Here is a 15,821-nt window from a genome sequence, read left to right as displayed (position 1 = left end):
GGGGGGACGGACCCAAAACCCTAATGACCCTAATTTTCTCTGGATCCATATGAGTACAACACTACATTAATAAACAATGTCACCTCACTGCTTGTAGTTTGGATACGTTTATACAGAAAGTGTACATACGCATTAGTATTCTAGAAATAACTGTCTTCAAGTACTGTTACTGATTTTTAGAAAGGAGGAGATGTTGGCAGTTAGCACTGAGAACACAGAACAGGGAGTCTGAGTTCCAAGCGATGCAACAAACCTTTAGGGGAAATTGGTTCATTCAGTTGATCAATGTTGGTTTTGAGAATCAGGGTTCCTTGGCATGCATCAATTTACAAGTTGGGAGGGAAGTAAGGGGGACTTTTGTTCTCCCCTATACACCAGCTCCTGCTCTGGTGGCTGGTTTGCACCTAGCTGGGTAATGCTTGCAGGCTGTTCACTTGGTGCAGAGGAGTCTACTATTTCTCCTTTGCATCTCATACCTCAAAACCACGTCATGTGCTATTTCTTAACAATGTTAGACCCACACAGGGGTTAGAAAAATGGAAGAAAAAGTTTGCTCTTTTTTTCTTTCAGTTGTGACTGACCCTCTCCTGGGAAGGAAAGAGGTCAGCTGTTTGAACCAAGTCGTTCATCTGCAATAAATACAGGACCAAAACAAAAAGAACCTGAACTTAAACAGAAGAACTGAAATCTTACAGGAATATTGCTCAAAAAAAGTGCAAGACCAAGATTTGCACACTTCTGGGTTAAATAAAAAGATCAGTACCTTTCACATTATGATTAGCTAACTTAAAAAAAAAAATTGTCTTGCACAGCATATTGAGTCACAGTGTAATAATTCTTGGCAAGTCACAGACTAACAGAAGGACTGAGGTCGGAAGGGACCTCTGGATATCACCCAATTGAAACTGTCTGCTCAAAGCAGGATCAGCTAGATTAGGTTGTTAAGGGCTTTGGGTATGTCCACAGATGGAGGCTTCACAACCACTCTGGGAAACCTGTTGCACTGTTTGATCCCTCTCACACTTTTTTAAAATAAAAAAAAAGCTTCAATGGAATTTTCTGTATTTCAGTTTGTACCCAATGCTTTTTGTCCAGTCACTGGGCACCACTGACAAGAGTCTGGCTCCAATCTCTATTACCTGCCGCCCCCCTGCCCTGATATTTATACACATGGATGAGATTCCCCTCATCCTTCCCTTTTCCAGGCCAAACAGTCCCAGCTCTCAGCCTCTCCTCACACGTCACATACTCCAAGCCCTTAATCAACTTTGCAGCCCTTTGTTGGTCTCACTCCAGTCTGTCCATGTGTCTTGTACTGGGAAGCCCAGAACTGGACTCAGCACTCCAGGTGTTTCTTAGTAGCACTGAGCAAGGGGGAAGGATCACCTCCCTCAACCTGCTGGCAACACTCCTAATGCAGCTCAGAAGGTACTACTTGCTGCAGATTTGCAGTTAACAGGAGACATACACAAGCATTGAATGTTCCACACAGATCTTTGGTACTCAGCTCTTAAATGCAATATACTAACCCCTTGCTTTGCACAAACTCACAAATAGAAAATCAGTTTTAATGGAAAGGAGAAAGAAAGCTTCAGCAATCTCAAGGAAATCCATACTGACCATTAGGTCAGTGGTGCCTGTGTATCTCATAGTGAATGACTGCCTTTTCTAACCTAACTACAGGCAGTGCAGCTCATCCAGGATTGAAAGGGGATGGAGGGGACTACACGGCACCTACCAATACTTGCACCTTGTCTCACTTGCACCCGGACCTCACATTGGGAGCTGAAGAAGTTTTCACAGTAAGTCTCATTTTCTTCTTTTACTGCTAGTTTGACCACTGACGTAGGAAAGGGTATTAAACAGGTCTCCTTCTCACTCTGTCTGTGTGATGTGCAGACTCTTCCCCAGCTTTCAAACTTCTCTAGCAGTGAGACTGGAGACTTCTCAGGCTTCTCATCCTCCACTCTAAAGGGGAAAAAACATACCCCAATCTCCACATCAGCTTTATAAAAAAATTCTCACAAATATTAATAATGAAACACCCAAAAGACACAAATGGATTAAATGGCAGACAGTTGGTTTTAGTCTTCTATCCACAAGGAGCCATTTCTTCCCATACATGGCAAAAACTATTTTCTAGCACCTCCAGTCCAAACTGATCATCACTTGCCAGAAACAGTGTTGAGAGCTATGCTCTTCTTTAAACAGGTCCCACTGAAGTGCTGGTGTAGTTAGGTTTCAGATTTCCATGTTGCAGGTTTCCAGGTCAGCAATGTATATATACAACACCAAAAAATGCTTTCAAGACATAAAGGTACAAAGCAATGATCTGAAGCTGTTCTGCATTTTTTTATGTCTTTTCCTTTTTTTTCTTTTTGTTTTTTTCCTTTCTAAACTAAAATTTTAGAGTTAGGGCTGCACAGGTACTGTTTTTGCTTTAACAGATAACACCTGATGTATACGCTGTCCACTTAGATACCAGTAAGTGTAATCTATAGTCTATATTTAATAATGTGCAGTACTAGCAGCACTTTGATGAACATAAAGCAGAAATAAAGAGGAAATTAATCTCATTTGTGACATTTTAGCTCTCATAGTTTTATTAACAACAGGCTGTAATAAGTACAATACAGCTCCAAAAGATATTGGAAAATTCAGACAATTATTCCTTTTTTTCCCCAGAAGCACCCCATCCTTACTTTCAAACTAGAGTCTGGGTACTATTTTAATGAGATTTCTGGTTGGAGGCTTTAAAACAAATGATAACAGTTCATTTAGTAAAACAGCAATTAATGTTGAGGGGGTTATATCTGCCTTTTGGGTTTTTAAAGGTTTTGAAAGCTAATCTAAAAATTTGTTTTCTTAAGGTAATATTCTTTAAAAACAACACCCTATCCTTTTATGTTTAATAAGCTGAAGATTTGCAACTTAAGGTAAATAATACAATAATACTGTAAAACTCAGGATACCCAATGCATCTCTTATAACTGTACAAATAATGCATGATTATATGATCACTTTTTAATGGCAATTCCCCACCTTACAGCTGTATTTTAAAGCTACAGTAGAATTTTTCTCTCACACACATATATACGAATAATATTTAATTTTCCTGCTAGACCTTCATTAAGATCCTTTTGCATCTGTAGGCATTTCCATATTAACAACTTCCTATTAACTTCAAATAATTTAAAATACGTAACTTGACATACCTACTAAAATCTAATGGTGGTGATATAATGTAGTTTCATCACTTCTTTTCATTTTACATTCTTTTCATTTTGATTGCCTTTATTGAACTGCACTTGATGGACATTTAATGCACTTGCATTGTCCTCTCATGGCCAGCATTATCATCTAGCGCTTACAAAACGTACTGAAACTTCTTTGCTGAACTGACTGGACTTGTGGTAATTTACCAGTGCAAAGAATTTTAAAAAAAGAGAAGAACCTCAGTGCTATTTTCCAGGAAGATAAATACCACTTCAGCATGGGGAGGTAAGTATCAGGGTGGAACTGAGGTGGGAATCCAAGGTTTAGTTCTTAGGTGGTGTAGTTCTTAGGAAATCCTTACCTTTCAAGAGAAAAGGAACGCAAATATAAACTTGTGATGCAGATGTTTCAGTATTATAAAAATATGACAGGCCACTACTGAATTCTTAATATTATCTCATGGCCAATGTTGCTTGACTGCCTGGAAAATGTTTTCTAAAAATTGTTTATTGATATTATGGGATTTATAGAACTTAAAACAGTAGACTGGAAAAATAAACATTCAGGTTTTCGCAGCCCTTTTCATTTTAACTCTTCACAGAACTTTATGAACACTAATGAACCAGGTTTCAGAACACACCCCTGCGGTACGTAATACCAAGAAAAATAGTTCTTGGACTGACTGTACTGGAAAATAATCCATTATGAAAGAGAACAAATTACTAGCAGTACAGCAGAAGAGATGTCCATGTCTGTCTCAGAGAGCCTTTGCAGCATCAGGGTATTCTTTTGTCTGCTATTAATGTACCAGAGCTTTTGGCAATGCTAAATGCAAGTTGACCCAAAGTGAGAGGAGACCACAAATCTAGACCAATTACAGTTTCAGATCAAAGGAAAGGTCTATTTTCTGTTGATGCCTCAACATGTCAGCATGATTTATAAAGTCTGGCTAGAGCAGAATGGAGAAAATGAGGAGGCTGTTTGCCTTGTACAAAGACACTTAGCCTAGAAATCTGAGGAGAGGAGGGGGAAAAAAAGAAAAAAAAAAAAAAAGGTGTTTGCATTTCTGATAAGGCTGTAAACCTCGCCTACTGACTGGCTTTTTCCTGACCTCGTCCCTTTTTTTTTTTTTGGGGGGGGGGGGGGGAGCAATTTGACTGTCTTTCATACTGCTATTTCATAACCTGGGAAAGCTTTAACCCTGTGAAATTTAGAAAGCTATCTAATCCCCCCAAAATCTTGATGCTTATGAACAATTTATTTGTAGTTCATATTTTCTAGTACTAGAGTCATGCTTTTTTGTAAATATGTACAAGCAAGGAGTAGTTCCAATTTAAAATAATACATTTTAAAAAAAAAGGTAAATGCTTTTCAAGTTGAGGGTTTACTAGACCATGTAACATGACCTGCAAAGGACAACCTGAATTTCACCTGAGTCATGCTGAACAACTTCCCTGATATCATCCAGGACACCTGGTATTGTGAAATATACAGTCTCTCCTCCTGTACCCTACCTTTCCAGGACACTAGTGCTCCTTTTAGTCAAGTCTTAAAGAAGAACTCCCTTATATTAAATTGATGCAGTCTCAGAAGTGGGCAAGGGGCAGTGATTTTTTCATAAGCTTGCTAGCTTAGTCAGATGGAACTTTTTATCATGAGTTGGTACCAGTTCCAGGGCATTCTGGAGGTGGTGGGTAAACAAAAGGCTTTGAAAGTACTGGCATTCTGTATTCCTGTAACCTTTCAACCATGTGGATGAGAAACTAAGTGGCCTGACACATATTTCATGGGGAAATGGTCACTCAGCTAATAGTTTCTCCACAGAAATCACAGGCTGCTGCGACTGCATCCCTGCATGCCTCTTGCAACCAGAAGAGGCAAAGATGCCAAACACAGACTGCATGTCTGCCCATACTTCAATAGATGGAAGTGGAAAATTTGTCCTCTTCATCACTTGTGGGTCAGAAATGACATTCAATTTGCTTAAACTGCACATCACATGTATACTTCATCCTCTATCTATGCAATGGCCAAAAAGGCCAGTCTGAAATTGGATGTTTCCAGTTCACCTCATATTCTGTAATTTTTCTATTAAAACCAAAGTATCTGGGAAGGACTTCTCCAATCATGTATCCTCCTTCCAAGAAAAAAATAAAGCTTCAGGCAGCTGATTAACAGTGATTCCAAAGCTAATCTTCTAAAAAGGTGGGGGGAGGGGGGGAAGGAGGTAAAAAAAAAAAAATAACAGTGCAGGATGATTCACTGAAACTATTTATATGGTTTAGGTTTGTAGTGCCAAAACTAAAATAACAGTGGTCAAAGATCCTCAGACAGAATGTTTATTCTGAATTACTGGTGTCTGGTGGATTCTAACTTAAATTACTTTTGGGGCATTGCAAAATGAAGCATTTATTTTAAAGTTGTAGTTATCTCCCTGCACTTTCACTCTCCTGAAAGTGTGAAAGTGGGTTATTCTGGAAAGAAAAAAATGGTCAGCTCTTACTATATTTTTTCAGCTGGACATTTTGTATGCTGGTGGAATGCATCTGCACAAATACCAAACTTCTTTTACATTCGGGAAGTGATATTTCAGAACAAGCTCTTGTAAAACAATACTCCATTTTCTGTGGTTTGGGGAGAAGCCAACACAAAATTTAGCTTTCTTCCTTTTTCATATACGAACTCTATAATAAACAAAACTAACTCCATAAAGCAGATTTACAATGCTGCCATTGTGTGGGGTTCAACACAACTACAAAATATTACGTTGTGCAAAATTAATGCTGCCGAAAATATATGTTGCCAGCAGCTTGGATAATTACAAGGAAAGGCAGTTAGCAATGAATTCCTTTTACTCAGAATTCAAGTCTCAGGACTGAATGTTGCCCATTATTGCAGTTCAAAGGCAACTATCTCTAGAATTGTTCTTTTAATGTTTGCTCGATGGTTTTAGTTGTTCTTTTCTTGTAGGCACACAATTGTTGTCTTGATCTTTGTGATAAAAAGAGCTACACTGGATCTTTGTAGTGAATCCAGTTGGCTTGGTAATGTGCCCGTAGTCAGAATTCCAAAGTGGGAAGACAAAAGCTTAGAAAATATAAGGCTGAGAGCTGTTTATTCAGGGCTGTGGGAATCTAACACAGACCTACGAAACCAATGAGCTCTCTCTGTTACATCCACATTCACAAAGTAACTATCCAATTCTACGCTCTTTTGTCTTTTCCCAAACCAGAGTTTTAACCACACTTTAAACAAATGTGGCAACTTCTTTGTAGCTCCGCTCCTACCAAAATTCCCAGCGTGCTATAATTCTTTCCCTTCACGTTAAAGCTCCATTAGCTTAGCTGGTTCAAAGTTGCATTTCTTTCCCTGAATAACTATGCGTCAACAGAAAGGGTTTCATTTAAACAGACAAAAACAAAAGCTGCTTTTAAAACCAAGTGTCAGTTTTCACAGGGTCACAAATTACATTCCAAAGATTTTTTATAAGTCTTTCCAAAAATAAAATTAGAATGCATGTCTGTCATTTATATCTTAATTGAAAACATGGGATTCTAGGTTCTATCTGAGTAATCTGTTGCATCTGTAGATCTCAAAGGACTTTGTAAAATGCTCTGTAAAAGCTGAGGCGCAGAGGCTGAGGCACAGAGATTGTGTTCCAAGTCAGAGACAGAATGAGGAACAAAACATGGGGCTGCCAACAGCAGCTCCACCATATGTCTTGCTATACTGCTACACTGAAATGTAAAACAGGAGCAAAGGAGCTCGCAGAAGGATGGAGAGGGAGGAAAACTGAGCAAGGCTTGGCTACCTTCTCAGCAGCTGGAATAGCAGCTCGTTGCTGGTGGCCTTCTTTAAGTGCAGCAGCAGCTGACTTCAATGACAGAATGACAGCTAGAGCAAATGTGTGGCTGTCATTCTAGATGAATTGTATTTGGCTAGGGCATTGTGGCAAGATTTACACCTAAGAGAACCTCTGGAAAATATGCAAGGAGTCAATACTATATAAGTCCACTGAGCTGAGATAAACTCAGAGGGGGTCAGCAAAACCAGGAAAACATTCATATTGTTTCAGAGCAGAGGCTAGCTGCCCTTCTCAAGATGTCCAGAAGTTTGACAGGCAAACATGCTTCAGCAAAAGCAAGAGGTTACCAGTTCCTCAAGCCACAGGAAAAAGTACTGTGGGACCAAGCCCTACCAGAAACAAGTGTTGCCTGTGGCACAGGCATGAAGTGTAGAGGTATCTTAAGTTCTCCCTGCCTTCATTTCTTCCCTGAGTAATAGGACAGGGTGGGGACCTTGAAGGTTACCTCTAGGTTATATGGCAAGGTCAACATCTACTGGCGCCTTTGTTGTTTTTCTTTCCTTTTTGAAACCAAATATAAGTCAACACATCAATCACAAAGTAATACAGTTGATTAAAAAGACACAGGTGAGGTAGGAGAAAGGAGTACTGGTGACACCTCACTCCCCTGATAGACGACAGGATATTTTGCTTCATAACACAGAACTATCAATAATTACTGTCCGTGTCTTACAACAGCTTTCTGCTTGCAGAGGCACTTCTCTGTTTTAGACCAACTCTTGCTGCAGTGACCTGTGCAGCCGCTCAGCTACCCAGTCACCTGAAACCTGTTTACATTGCTCTTCCTATTGTACATGGTCAGTAAGCAGGTAGGCATGCACAACATCACAGGTACAAACAGGAATAAGCTGACTGTCCTCAAAAAGGCTGTATGGTCAGTGCCCTTGCATTTGCACCCTTTAGACTGTGATCAGGTTGTATATTAGGCCCAGGGCTTCAACACCCCAAGTTGACTGCTGACCTCACAGGTCAAACGGTAACAAGTTGCAGATTGCCATCAGGATCATGTCACTAGCTAACAAAAGGAACTTGGGACTGGCCTTAGTCAAATAACAGAAATGATCAGGTAGAATCCGTAATCAATACATCTCCCACTTATTCCTTTGGTTTAGCACAAAATGGAAAGGTGCCCCATCTTCCTCCGTAGAACCAGATCTCTGGCCATGGGGATAGCTGCCAGTCTTTTAACAGCATTTCTTCTGTTTTAATTCACTAAGAGGTAATCCTAAAAAAAGCTAATGCTCGAGAAGCTTTTTATGTTCAGATAAGTCCTGATTGCTATGAAGATAACAGCTACCACAGCTTTCAAGGAAAGCTATTTTGCTAGCAGTGTGTGAACTTTTCTGTAGGGAATTAAATGGCTGGGTAATTCCACTAAAGAATATGAGGAACAATATTGTCACAGTGAGTGATGTTAGGAGGAGATCTTTGAATCTGACGGACTTTTCTAATGGTGTTCTTCTTGACTAATAGTCTCTGTACAGAGTAAAAGCTTGGCGTTGTGTACTTGAAGTGAATAGCAAGGAGAATGGCTGAATGGAGGCACCTGTTAATTTTGTATTAAACAACTCACCTCATATCTCATGGGGAGTTAATTGTGATCGAAAATGTTACTTCATGGCAACTCAATGGGCTATATAAGAATCTCTTTAAGGAGTCTATTAATAAGAAATAACTTTTCCTCTTCAGTTCAAATATCTTGAACCTAATTTATGGACGACCTGAAATCTTAGTTGCACTCTATCTGCTGTTTATTTCAAATAGTTTCAGTAGCTTCACTTGTACCATCCAGGTGTGCCCAAAATGAACCACCCTGGTGTCTTTTTTTATAATTCTGAAAACCTGGATCAGTGTCTATCTGTTAAAAAAAAAAAAAATCTCAATTGGTACTCTCTGGCACTTCAGTTGGCTAAATAGCTTTAAAAATGTGACCAAAAAGCTGTTGGTTCCTACCCAAGCAAGAATTTTATTTTCTACGTTAAAATACAATTTCATGTTCAATGGCTTCTTTGTTGGCTATTTATCTAACCTTACCTCTCTGAGCTTTACAAAAGACAGGCCGTTTTGTTTCTCATTTGAATTAGTTTAGCTGCATTCAGCAAGTGGGCCACATACAAGTCATATTACATTTCTCTTCTTGCTACTCCTTGCCTTCAATTCTTATAGGCACTCCTGAAAACATCAGCTGTTAGAAGTTTCTCATCAGGCATGTGTTTCACTTTTAACAAACACTTGTGCAATTTTGTGATCATTTCTTGCAATACACCTTCCTAAAATTTATGGTCTGTTTCCACCTCAACTGATTTCTGCCTGTAAACACATTTATGAAGTAGCTCACAATCATAAACAATTGCCATCCCATCCCCCCCCTCAACTAGAGCATAGTCCTATTGCATTGTAGTCAGGGTTCAAGAAGCATTTGGAGTTAATTTGTCAAAAGAACAGATCCCCACACATCTAATGTTAAAGTGACTCAGACATGACATCCCTTGTTACTCTCCAGCTATCTTAATGCAGGTGCTTTGTAATTCTCTTGTTTAATTCCCCATAATTTCTTTGCAGCACTTATATAGTGCTGTCCTCCCCTGTTCACAGATACTACTCTGAATAAGTTTATGAAAAATTCAGGATGCATGTGTACCCATGAAACTCTAAGAGTTAGTTTGAAGCCTTCTGTTTAGAATTTCTTGCAAATCTTTTGCTTCTACTTAGGAATGCATGTGATGGGGTTATGTCCTCCTCGGTCATCAAGTCCAGCCTGCTACCATTATAATTACTCCTCTTCCTTGGTTCCTTCCACAAATTTATCAACCCCTTTGAAGTTCTTGCTCCTACTACTTGTATTGGAAGGCTATATTAGTTTGGCAAACTAATAGTCATGATAGGTATCCATCTTTTAATAATAGATACAAATTTCTAAACAGAGAAAGATATTTGTTAATCCAGCAGAAAGTAACTTTAAAATCCCATGTTGAATTTACCTCTTCCTTACTTACCTCTGTGCCTTCAACTGTTCCTTCCTCCAGAATTTGTTCTAAAGCTTTGCAAATTCTTGAGGTTAATTCTTGTCTTGATCACTCTCCTTCTTAAATACAAGTATTTAATTTGCATTTTGCATGCCAACCATCCCTCAAGTTGGTTAATTAATTTTAAAACCCACTTAGTAACAGACCTGCAGCTTCCTAGGCAGGATCTCACAAGACTCAGGGTGGAGAGTATGCATGTTTTGTTTTTTCATGATAAAACTGAGAAATTGATTATTCACTGAGATTTCATTTGAATCAGATAAATGCAAAATCTGGTCCTCATTTATCAGTGCAAGATAAATAAAATTAACTTTATAATTCACTGCCCAATTTATCATATATGGCTGTGAGCATACATAGCTACATAAGATAAAATGATTTTTAGAAGTACAATTTTTCTGTTAAAACTGTTTTAAGGTGGTCTTTGAAAGAGAAAGCTTACACTTGTCTATCACTCCTTACCTTAATTGACCCTAGAAATCTGAAACTGCCAAGGACCTCTCTGTTTCTGTAAAGATAAATGACTAAAAAAGAAAATCTAGTTCTTACCATTTCCTTGTTCCTTACAGGATTTTGTTACTAAAAGGAGGACTGATACCTGAGATGACATTTTGTCTGTCCCCAGCAGAGATTACTGAGAACGGTGACGCTTGGACTGCTGCAGACTGAGCTCATCAGTCCTCTGGGATTCATCTCCTATTACCTCACTAGTGTCAAATATTGTTTAGAAATCAGTTCAGGTGACTTATTATATAGGAACATCTTTAATGTTTTCCCCCCTGAAGATCTATAACAGTTCTCTTTCCCACTACTACATATCTTTTGTGCTTTTACAATTACATCCCTGTGTAACCCATTTCATCCAAAGCATCTAACATCCAAACAGTGAACAAGGAATACAGGAATAGTATGCCATAACTATTACACAGGAAGAGGAAGCAAAATCTAGAATAAAGACTCCCCTTAATGATCAAATTTGTAGGTCCTGATAGCAGGTATTGTCTGCAGAGTATCTTGGTCAAACTGCTCTGCTTGGAAGTACGTTCAGTGTACTCTCAGTGAATGTTTGGACTACAGATATTGAACATTACTTCAAATGATGTCACAGAGGAAATTATAGTGTGCATTTAAAAACAACAAACCAACCTAACAAAGTCAGTACCACAAATCCAAATACAATACATAGGGCATTTTCATGTTTATGTTCTTAAAAGCATTTAAGACACCATGTTTAATTAACAGACCATTTCAGATGTTAATAACCAACTTACTTGAAGGTCTTTATAGTATATAAGCATATAAAGATTAAGAGCCCTATACTTCATTTTCTGAGCAGCAAAATGTGAAGTAATTCAAGCAGGAAGTTTCTAGGGTAAGAGAATCAGTTGCATTGCAGCTGAAATAATGTTCTGCCTTTAGAGAGAAAAATATAATTCACTCTCTTTGTACTGAGCCATTATGTTGTATGCTTCCAGAAAATACATGTATGCATACTTATTAACATTTTCTAATTCAAATTTTTAATTGAATAGAAACTGCTCCTCTGACTGCATCTGTTTCTGTCAAATACACAGATACGTCTCTTTATAATGCCCTTCCTCCACCAGAGATCCCTGAGCTAATTCATGACACTTGACATTAATCACATGCACAGATCAACAAAGACTTTCCTTTCATATAAAAACTAATTTAGAACATATTTCTAAATTACTGCTTGTTATTGCAGTCAATTTAATTAGCTAGTTAATGACAATATCTGTTCATAATCCAAGTAGTCAAAAATACCAAGTTCAGTAATTAGACCATATAATTCCTTAACAACTCAATTTTATAATGGAAAAGTGCTGTGCTTTAAGTCAATTTGCTTCTAATACTCTCCTATATTCAAAATTAGAAATTCCTTGGTGTATTCTTTTGACATTCAAAGCTTGAGAGAGAATATTTGGGTTAGAAAGCTCAGCTCCCCTCTGTATTCCACATTAAATTGCATGTAAGTTATATTGCATTTTCTATCATTTGCCAGACCTTACTGAGTGTATCCTATTTATCTAAATACTGGGCTGAAGAATCTGCTTTAAAACAATTGCAAAAATTTAATCTTTGTTAGACAGCTACAATGATAAAATACTTGCTACAGTAGTCTGTAATTAATATTTGACCTTATTATCAACACAGACATTGAACATTATTTCAATTGATGTGACAAAAGAAAGCATAGTTTAGCATTTAAGACTGTTTTAAAAAATCCCCCCCAAGCCTAACAAAGACAGTACCACAAATCCAAACTGACATTTATAGTAACCCATGGCAATGAAAAAAATCCTGTCAAAAAAGCATTAGAATAAGCTAATTTCATTTCTCCCAGCTGCCTGCCTTTCAATTCTTTATCCTTGCTATCAGGTTTGAATAAATTTTGTCTCTCACACTACAAGTAATGAGCAGGCAATGACTTATGAAGCAAGGAGACCAAGTTGAGACAGAATTAGAATACAATTTTAATGAGACAGAGCTGAGAAAGTGGAAGCGTTACACTTTTGACAGACTTGGCAAAATACCCAACATTATTTCAAATGCTCTTTCCTCTCTATAGAGAAACTGTCATTTTTTAAAAAATGGGAATACTCAGGAGAATACTTTTAGGGGTATATTGTTAATGTGATTTAAGTGAAGAACTAGTTATTAAAGAATTTGCTTTATAGAAGACCAAGTAGGACTTAAATTAACATGCACTAGAAGTCACACTGGATGACAGACAAACAGAGGAACCTGATGCTCTTCTGGTACCCTTCTAGAGAATCAGTCTCTTCAAAGCCTTTTTGTGGCCAACTGAATAAAAGTACATCATCTTTCAGGTGTCTAGAGAAGGAGTACTCATAATTACACTCACAAGGCTTTAGTTCTGATGACTTTGTCTCCAGCACCACTCCCACACCAACGATTTCAAAAGAGAAGGAGGCCTCAAGAAATTGAGTCTCTCTGCCTAGAAGGAAAAAAAATATATCAAGAAAGGCATGCAAGCTCACAAAGAGTTATTTTATGAAGCTAACAGAAATTCATCCCAAGGTCTAGCCACAAGAATAGATGTATTTAATACAAGAATGGATTCTGGCATCCAGGAAAAGTGTCAGGAGACAATGAAGCAAAGAGTGGCTTTGAACTGAGGAAAAAAAAAATATTCTAAACATATGACAAAAGAAAATGAAAGACTTGAACAACAGTTTTTTTTACTAACTTTGCCTAAGTCTCATGAACATATCCTTTGTGCCCTTGCTTCAAGTGGTATTTAAAAAAACATCTCCCAAACAGATCTGCTAACAGAACAAGTTGAAAGAATAGTAACTAGAATATACAAGTACTACTTTATTTCCTAAATATTTCTACCTAAAATCTGCAGTTTTCACATTTACCTGCTTCATACTTCTTTCTTACACTAAGCTACAAAACAAGTTTAGAGTACAGGTTAAGCCTGTACGTTCCAGGGATCTGAGACTCTGTCTATACTGCCTTTTCCTAACAAACCTGAGATCATCCTGGTTACACTCCAAGCTAGCTGGAGGCAGGCCAGCTCTGATCCAGAAGTTGTGTAACTGCTTTAGTGCCTCTTAGTAGGGCTTATTAGCTTGGGCTCAGTGCCATGCTAATGTGGTTACACAGCTTCTAGTCTGGACCAAGTTCAGGTCTAGTTGGCTTGGAGTGAGTTTTCATTTGCCTGCCTTCAGCTGTGTAGACATAGCCTGACAAAACCACCCTTTGTCACTTTTTAGCACAGAAAATCTGTTCGTTCTCACTTGAAAATCGATAAGAATGAAAATATTTTAAAAACTATATTAAAATTCTTGTCTAAAGTTAGTGAAACAAATCAGTAAGTCAGACCATGTAAAAAGGTGCATAGAAAGGGATTACAGGAAAAAAAATCCAATCCTAATCTCAAATTTCACACAGATACAAATAATGACACCTAGTATCATTAATCAAAAGAGGGCCTATAGTTTTCCCACAGTAGAATTAAGAATTTTACAGCCTCAGGCAAAACTTGATTCAATATTTCTGATAAAGAGTTAGTTCATGCGCTCCCTACACAAGATTATAGTGTTAAAAGAGAAGACTAAGATGTACTTGCTACATGTAATAGCACTGTACAAGTTTAAGGCCTCTTCCTTTTTAGACTCTTCTTTCAAAATGGTATTACTCCCTCTCATTTATATTGATATACCTGAAACCAGTCTGACTGTTCAAATGGGTAAGCATTGACAGATATGCTGTTGAGGTTGAAGAAGTTTTATTTCACGATTAAATAAATTGTTAAATGCCAGATTTATACAAGTTAATAAGAAGGCTATAGCAATCATCTGCTTCCTTAGCCTTACAGGAAGGCTTTTGACTGGGCTGAGTGTGTATTCTTGAAAAAGTAGCACATTATATGGGGACAGTCAGTAATTTTCTTTTATGAGGGTATTCTGTGGAAGCCAAGCTATAGATTTCACTTTTTCGTTTTTTCCTTGAAACATCCTTCCCAGATGAAATTGCTGACTTCATGATCTCAGCTACTTGGAGCAAAGTTGCCTTCTGATTTTGCCCTTGTGTGTTCAGTACTTGCTCTAAATACAGAGATCTGTGTACTAATTCTTCAGATCTCAGAATCTTAAAGAAAGCTGCATTTATTTTTGCTGAAGAAAACCAAAGAGAATACGGAAACCAGACAGTGTGAAAGAGAAATATACTGCATATTAAAACAGTGGAGATTTGCTTCACAGAGATATTTATCTTTGCTACAGTAATCTTGATGCTTAGCAAGTTATACCCACAGAGACTGTATGCACAACTGCATTGGTGGAGAATGGGCTAATGCATGGTATAATTGGAAGGGCACTGTTAACTGGCCCTGGAGAAGGAAGGCTACAGCTCACCTGGTAGATTAGGGAAGACACTTGAGTGGTCATTACACAGATGCAGTCTTGCAAACTGCTCTCTCCAGAGAAAAGAAACACATTTTACCTCAGCTGTCAGTAACCCCTATAGCCAGCAGGTCAATTAGATCAGCCTTGAGAAGATAATTATCTATTGCTGTACATAGTGCACAGCTCCTTTCTCTAAGAGATCTCAGTTCTGCCTTGAATGAAATCAACACCACAGATGATCTAATCTGGATTGAGAAAAGTCTGAGTGAGACAGTAGCTCATACAGCTGCAACACCCTAGATGTTAGGTTTTCTGGTGGGCAGTCCACTGAAATCAGTGGTCAAGTATGTCTCACCACACCCAGGAAACCACATTAAAAGTCAAAAGCAGTGGCACATTTGTTCCATATATTCCCATAATTTGTTTGACTTTATCCTACCATGATGTTTTTACATTGCAAGAGGCATCAGTCCTGCCTGCCAAGCAGACCCAGTGTGGTTTGATGTCTGATGTGACAGAGGAACAGTAAGACATATATTTCCCCAGGGCCTTCTTAAGGCAAAACACTTTCTTAATCTTAGCCATAGGAATATGTAACAGTCAGAAATAAATAACTAAATAACAAAAGGTAAATAGGGTAGGGAAAAAACTGAAGCAAACTCATCTTCCAGGAGGTCTTCTGTCTTCAGGACCTAGAGATTAGATACTTCTGACTCATTTTATTTATTAACCCTGATATAACCTAATTATATCTCCATATCCTTAAACTGTTCTGAAGTTTGTATTAACTCCTCAGCCTCCTTCCAAGCACACACC

Source organism: Pygoscelis adeliae, unplaced genomic scaffold (assembly GCF_000699105.1).
Source record: "Pygoscelis adeliae isolate BGI_AS28 unplaced genomic scaffold, ASM69910v1 Scaffold83, whole genome shotgun sequence".
Taxonomy (NCBI): Eukaryota; Metazoa; Chordata; class Aves; order Sphenisciformes; family Spheniscidae; genus Pygoscelis; species Pygoscelis adeliae.
Note: the sequence above shows the minus strand (reverse complement) of the source record.